The sequence below is a fragment of the Petaurus breviceps genome, unplaced genomic scaffold, assembly GCF_028583685.1.
Source record: "Petaurus breviceps papuanus isolate PSGF00001 unplaced genomic scaffold, PetGlider_PUasm1.0 490, whole genome shotgun sequence".
Lineage (NCBI taxonomy): Eukaryota > Metazoa > Chordata > Mammalia > Diprotodontia > Petauridae > Petaurus > Petaurus breviceps.
This window is the reverse complement of record NW_027186352.1, coordinates 9,610,693-9,618,482: the sequence shown is the minus strand read 5'-3', so window position 1 is coordinate 9,618,482 and position 7,790 is coordinate 9,610,693. Positions and strand designations below refer to the sequence as shown.

Sequence of the window (7,790 nt, the reverse complement as noted above, 5' to 3'; positions counted from 1 at the left end):
TCTCTCTCTCTCTCTCTCTCTCTCTCTCTCTCTCTCTCTCTCTCTCTGTCTCTCTGTCTATCTGTCTCTGTCTCTCTGTCTCTGTCTCTCTCTCTGTCTATGTCTCTCTGTTTCTCTGTCTCTCTCTGTCTCTCTCTCTCTCTCTGTCTGTCTGTCTGTCTGTCTCTGTCTCTCTGTCTCTGTCTCTCTCTTTCTCTCTCTCCCTTCCTCCCTATCTCTCTCTGTCTCTCCCTCCCTCCCCCCTCTCTTTTTCTCCCTCCCTCCCACCCTCTCTCCCTCCCTTTCCACCCCTCTCTCCCCCATTATTTGTATTCCCAGCCCTCACAGTGCATTCAGGCCATAACCAGTCACCCTGACCTATGTCTTCCACTGGACCCTGATGACTCTGGAGAGAGGGGGGCTGATCATTTTGCACAGCTCTGCCTCACTTGAAACTAACTCACTCGCAAGTCAAGACATTACCCTCCTGATGTCATTGGTCCTCTTTGAGAACAAAGGATGAGCAGCAACAATATCCCTTCCCTGGCCTATTGACTCCTAATTCACAGCCCTAGATCCAACCTCTCCTATCCACAGATGCCAAGCTGATATAGTTCTGGCCACAAAGATCTGGCCAGGTCTGGCCACATAACTCCCTTCCTCAAAGAATTGCAGTGGCCCCCTATTGCCTATAAGATAAAACAGAAAACTTGCTAGTCAGTATTTAACACCTTTTACAACTTATCCCAACCTATCTTTCCCCACTGATAACAAATTATTCACCCTCATGCACTGAATGTCCTAGCAAAAATAACCTACATTTGGTCTCTTCCTTTATAACAATACATCATCTCTCTCCTTGCTTTTTTACAGACTATTAGCCAAACCTGGAATGCATTTCCTCCTCACTTCCACTTACAAGAACCATTAACTTTCCCCAGAGCATAGTTCAAGTGCCATCTTCCACTATCCCAAAAGAGACTTTTGCCGATCCCCCCACCACCACCCCAACCCACACAAGTGATCTCCCTGACTCTGATATTCCACTGTCTTCTTTTTCAGGATCAAATATAAATCCCTCTGTTTGACTTTTTTTTCTTTTTAAACATGTTTTAATTGGTGTCTTCTGTTCTTTACATCACCATAGTATTCCATGTATTCTTTCCCTCCCCTTCCCTATCCCAGAGAGCCATCCTATGCGACAAATAGCATTTTTAGAGAGGAACAAAAAGGCAGCACAACTGATTGACACACTGACAAAGTCCAAAAGCATATGTAATGTCACACCTGGGGACCTCCTATCTCCATGAAGGGGTAGGGTGGGATGTCTCATCTCTCTTCACTCAGGTCCCGTCTTTGATTTTTTGTTCTGTCTTTATTCTTTCCATTTACATTGTTGTAGTTACTGTGAAGATCATTCTCTTGCCTCTGCCTGCCTCATTCTGCATCAGTTCATATAGATCTTCCCATGCTTCTCTATTCATCACACACATCATTTCTTATGGCACATTAGTATGAATGTAATATTCATGGACCACAATTTCTTTAGCCATTCCCCAATTCATGGGCATCTACTTTGTTTTCAATTCTTAGTCATCACAAAAAGTGCTGCTACAAATATTTTGGAACATATGAGGATTTTTTTCTTATTGATGGTTTCCTTGGGGTATAAGCCTAGTAGTGTAGTCTCTGATTCAAAGGGTATAGACATTTATTCCCTTTATTTACATAATTCCAAATTGCTTTTCAAATTTGTCATACCATTTCACAGCTCCACCAACAATGTCTTAGTGTGTCCATCTTCCCACTACCCTTCAAACATTAACTGTTGCAATTTTTTTCATCTTTGCCAATTTGCAGTATATGAGGTAAAATCTCATGGTTGTTTTCATTTAAATTTTTTATGTTATTAGTGATTAGGGACATTTTTATGTGGTTGTGAATGTTCTGCAGTTCTTCTGAGAACTGTTTGTTCATATTCTTTTACTATCCATTGGAGAATGGCTACTAGTTTTATTTATACATACATATACGTGTATATATGGGGGGGGGGTTGTTACGTAGCTTAGTGGATATTGCCTAGGCCAGGAGTCAGGAAGAACTGAAGGGCAGATCCAGTCTCAGACACTCACTAGCTGTGTGACCATGGGCAAGTTATTTAACTTCTGTTTGCCTTAATCCACTGGAAAAGGAAATGGCAAACTACCCCAGTATCTTTGCTAATAAAACTCCATGGACAGTATGGTCCACAGGATCACAAGTTGTATGTGACTAAATGACTGGAGAACAGTAGCAATAAGCAGATATACACACACATACATGCACATATATAATATACATACATGTATGTATATAATTATATGATGTAATGTATAATAATAAAATATAATGCATAATTATATGTAATATATTGTTTCTATACTATATTCCAAACATTTATAAAAGAAATTTCATACCAATATTTTTTCCCTATTCAACTGCCTCCCTTCTTGCATTGCATTGCCTTCCCAGAAGCATTTATGTTATCTATGAAGAAGCTTTTCAGTTTCAAGCTATCAAAATTATCTATTTCCCCTATTGTGCTGCATTTAAAATCTTCTTATCCATATTTTACGCTAACATCTCTGCATATATTTCACTTTTCCCTGAAGGAATGTAATTTACAAAAAGAATATAATCTCTTTGAAGACAAGAAAGATTTAGTTTTGGTCTTTTTATTCACAATATCATTATACACAGTGCCTGGCCAAAAGTACCTAAAGGTGCTTATGGAGTGGAATGGAATGTCAGTAAATGGGAACAGCTACAGCAGGCCAGAGTTTGACCTTTTCTGGAAAGACTGGCCTGGAAATCTTGTTCTAGTCACTTAACACAGCTTGTTTTGTTCTGATGAGCATTAATGCAATGGGATAGGAGCAAGTAAGAATGAGCTTAAACATCCCCAGTGGAGAGAGTCTCTCTTTGGTATTTCTCCATTTGGTTTTAGAAAGAGAAGTAAAAGGAATACTGACTTTGACTTCATTGGCAGGCCATTTCTCATCTTGCTGCCTAAGGAGGCCTGTGGTGGGCATAAGTGAGCCACAGACCCTCACCAGCATTCACTCTCATCCAAGAAGTAGCAAAAGGGCATCATAACATCAATAGCTAATGTTTACACAGGGCAGTGCATCCAGGGGAGCTCCAGCACAACCCCATAAGGTGGGTACTTCTGGAATTCCCATGAGATTACATTAGCAGAGTGTTTATTACAGAGCCTTACCCATAGCTGGCACTTAATAATGTTTCCTTTCTTCACCATTTTGATTAAACAGGTAAGAGAACTGAAGTTCAGAGAAGGAGGTGACTTATCCAAGATCAGTCAGTTTCCATTTCTTAAGTGCCTAATGTGCCAGGTGTTGTGCTAAGTGATGCAGATGAAGAAGGAGGAGGAGGAGGAGGAGGAGGAGGAGGAAGAGGAGGAGGAGGAGGAAGAGAAGGAGGAGGAGGAAGACAATCCCTGCCCTCAATAAGCTTACAGTCTAATGGGAGAGACAACATAAAAACAAACTTGTACAAACAAGATCTATTCAGGAAAAATAGGAAATAATTAAGAGAGGAAAGCCACTAGAATTAAGAGGGGGTGGGGAAGGCTTCCTGTAGAAGGTGGGATATGAGATGGGACTTAAAGGAAGCCGGGAAGGTCAGTAGTTGGAGTAGAGGAGGGAGAGTATTCCAGACATGGAGGACAGCCAGAGAAAATGCCCAGAGCTGAGAGATGGAGGGCTGCTCATGAGCATCCAGGAGTCTGGTGTCACTTTATCAAGGAATACATGTTGTGGAGTAAAGCATAAAAGGATTATAGAGAGAGGAAGGGGTTTGGTTATGAAGGACTTTGGATGGCAAACAGAGTGTTTTGTATTTGCATGTGAAGGCAATAGGGAGACACTGGGGTTTACTGAGTAGAGGTTGGACCTGTGCTTTAGGAAAATCACTTCAGTAGCTGAATGAAAGAAGAATTGGAGCAAGGTGAGACTTGACACAGACAGAGTCACAAGCAAGGCTATTGCAATAGTCCAGGGATGAGGCAATGGTACCAGGATGGTGGCAGTGTCAGAGGATAGGAGGGAATGTATTTGGAGAAATGTTGCAGATGTGAAATTGATAGGCCTTGGCACCATATGGGGGGGGAGTGAAAGATAGTGAGGTGTCTAGGATGACTCCTAGGATGTGATCCTGAGAGGACTGGGATGATGGTGTTAGTCACACAACTAGTAAGTGTCAGAGGGGGAGGGGGGAATGCAATTCCAGATCTTCCTCACTCTAATAATAATCACCAGCATTCATTGAGCACTTTAAGGTTTGCAAAGTGCTTTACAAATATTTTCTCATTTGACTCTCATAATGACCATAGGAGAGATGGGTGCAATTATTATCGAACTTTACTGATGAGTAAACTCAGGCAGGCAGAGGTTAAGTGACTTGCTCAGATTCACATAGTTAGTGATCAGAAGAAGCAGGATTTGAATTCAGGTCCTCCTGACTCCAGGTCTAATACTCTATCTGTTGCACTAGCTAGGTCCTGTTATTCAGAACTCTACCACCACACTAACTGTGGCAGCTGACACGTATGACCAAAATAGGAGGTGGGTCATGTATCCAGGGAAAGGCATAAAGGCCGGCCTGTGTGCTGCACTGGTCCTGTGATTTTGGGCAGGTCACTTCAGGCCATCAGCCTCAGTTTCCTCATCTGTAAAATGAAAGGGTTAGACCCTCTCAGGTTCTTCCCAGCTCTGAGCTGTGAGCCTATGATCCAGAAACTGTTCAAAGGCCCAGAGCAATGTCTTCAGCACTTTGGACAGCTCTCTTACAGTAGGATGAGAAGGACTGGATGGATTAGGGCTTCCCAGTGGGGCAGAGAGTGCAGATGAAACCTGGGTCTCCTGCGGCATACAACATGAACAAACAAGGCACAGTGACTGGGGGGAGTAATGACTCAGGTGCTTTGTAGGTAGTGGAGATACTGATGTGGTCACGGATAGGAATCCACTTCATAGCTTAGCAAACTGAGGCCCAGAGAGGGGAGCTGGCTCACCCAAAGTCACACAGGGAGCAGGGGCTATAGCAGATTCTTGGATGAGGGCCTTTCTCATGGAAATGCCCTCCCTCCCTCAGCCCCGGGATTTTGCTTGGCTCTGACTCAGAGTCAAGCCACCCACTCACTCTCTTCAGTGTGTTACCTCCTGGCCTATGAGTGAAAAACTGTTCCCCAAACCCATGCCTCACTGCCACCTCCAGCAGACAGTGGGCAGAGTGAGCATGACCAGGCAGGATCCAAAACAGAAAGGGCTGCTCTTAGTCAAGGGGTCAGAAGAACGGAAAAGTCAAGAGAGGGGAGAGAATCCTTCACCAGAAACTGCTGGAGTCTACTTCATGCTTGGAGACAGCATGGGATATTCAAGGAAGGAGTGCTGTGTTTGGAATCAGAGGACCTGGGTTCCAATCTTGCTTCCTATCTATGTGTTCCTGGGGAAGGCACAGAGGGGGTCCCCTGGGCCTCAGCTTCCTTATTGGCTGCACTAGCTGGCCTCTGAGGTCCCTGTGTGTCCTAGAGCTAGAATGCTAGGAACCTAGGCCCTGGGTGGTGCCTTCCATTCCCCTTAGTGGGATTGCTCCAGGGGCCTCTTGTGGTATCCCATGGAAATTCACCAAGCATCTCACTCAAGTGCATGTGAAAAGTGGAATTCCTCAGCTGGTGGGTGATTCCATGGTGATGAGAGGCAGAAAGCTGAGCTTCCTGGAACACTCCTGATCACAGAGGATACCGTGGGTGTGAAATTGTAGGCAATTATGTTTGATCATAGCTACAGACGGTTCTGCTGAATTCATTAAAACCTCCTCTCAAAATGGGATTTGAGGATCCTGGGGCCTTTGGTGCCAAAGGCAAGATTTCCCTCCTTCCCCCCACCCCCAGCCTGGGTCAAGTGGTAGTTGAATGTAATGGCCACACTAGATGATGGCCGAAGAAACAGTCTGAATTAGGAATCTCAAAACATAGCTATCTAAATCAGTGATGAAGAGGACAGGGGAGGGGAAGGATATGGAGAGGGAAAGGGAAGAGAAGGGGAAGGAAGGGAAGGGAAAGGAGGAGGGGAGAAAGAGGAGGTGGGGAGGAGGAGGGATAGGAGGGGAAAAAGGAGAGAAATGGGGAGGAGGAGTGGGAAGAGAAAGAGGAGGAGGGGAAGGAGAAAGCAAAGGAAAAGGAGAGGGAAGGAGGAAAAGAGGAGGAGGAAGGAGAAGGGGAAGAAAGGGGAGGAGGGATAAGGGAATAAAGGAAAGGGGAGGGAGAGAGGACAAAGAGAAGAGCTTCAGTGAATTTTGAGCATCAGAAGCTGGGCAGCAGGCAAACACAGACATTTTAGCTCCAAAGAGGAGACAAAATTCCCAGATCAGACGCTGTCTCTCCCCCTGCCCCCCAGCCACTGATAGTCTGCTAATGGCCTCTATCAACACTTAGCAAAAGTACCGGCCTGTGGAGAGCCCAGCTCAGAGGAGACAACTTTGAGGCTGAGGGAGAAAGAAGCCCCACTGAGAGCTGAATGAGGGAAGCAAGATCAGGGCCCTGGAAGGTCCTGACAATTAGGAAGCGTCTGAGGAGAGGGGGAGAGAAAGCAGGACGAGCTCATTGCCAAGGCTGTGCTGGCCCGGTGCAATGAGCTCCCCTGGGGACACGGGCTGTGCAGGGCAGCAGCAGGAACCTGGGGGCCATGCCAGCAGCCTGCTCCCAAGGTCTCAGGTCCTGGGTGGCGTGCTGGACAAGCTGGTAGAGAGCTCCCTGCTCCCCCTGGAAGGGATCCATGATATTATGGCCCCAAAGTCAGGAGGACTGGAGGTGAGCTCCTCAAAGCCCCTTCTAAGTGGGTGTGGAGGTCAGGAGTGCAGGGGTGCACCCAGAATCCCTGCTTTTAGATACGCTGAGGCTGGTGGTTTTTTGAAGCTTAAGAGTTCTGATTTTCTGCAGTTGTGCAAAGCTGGTCAGGTATCTGCATTAAGCCTAGTACCCTCCTCCCTGGGTGAGGGCCAACAGGCTGCCTAAGGAGGGGCAAACTGACCCAGTCCAGAAGCAGAGTAGGCCAAAGCTCCCATGATGATAGTAGGAGGACTGGGCCTAGGAATGGCTGATGACTGGATACCAGCATGGGTGACATAAGGAGGGGAGGGGGAGGCAAGTACCAGGAAGGGCAGGAAGTGTGTGGATCCTGGCTCTGGTTCAAATAAAATCCATTCACTCATGTTTATAAAGGTGGTAAGAGTCAGATCTCAAACCCAGATCCTTTCCCACAGAAAGTCAGTGCTTTTTACACTGGGCTAGGTCATCCTTATAGTGGCCTTAAGGTAGAACAATGGACTATGTATAGTTATGGTCAATAAACACAGACAGTTGGGAAAGGAAGCAAAGGGGGAGGAGGGAAGGAAGGAGAGAAGGAAGGAAGGGAAAGAAAAGGGAAGAAAAGAAAAAAGGAGGGAAGAAGGGAAGGAGGAAAGGAAGAAGGGAGGGAAGGAGAAAAGAAAGAAAGGAAAGTGATGAGGAGGGTGGGCACTGAAATCTCTTTTCAAGAACAAGTTTACTGCACACTTTCCAGCTTCACCCTTGTTTGCAGCAAAAAGGAAAATGAAGGTCTGGGCCTGGAGATGTGAGATGACAGAAACCATGGCAACCTCCTTACTGTGCTGGAGGAGACCGCATTGTTCTCTCTCTCTCTCTCTCTCTCTCTCTCTCTCTCTCTCTCTCTCTCTCTCTCTCTCTCTCTCTCTCTCTCTCTGTCTCTGTCTCT

General features: G+C 45.7%; 1 protein-coding gene across 1 annotated transcript in view; it reads right to left on the bottom strand.

Moving 5' to 3' along the window:
* CUNH10orf90 (chromosome unknown C10orf90 homolog) overlaps positions 1 to 7,790 on the bottom strand; it is a 140,096-nt gene that overhangs the window by 125,243 nt on the left and 7,063 nt on the right. The window lies entirely within an intron of this gene.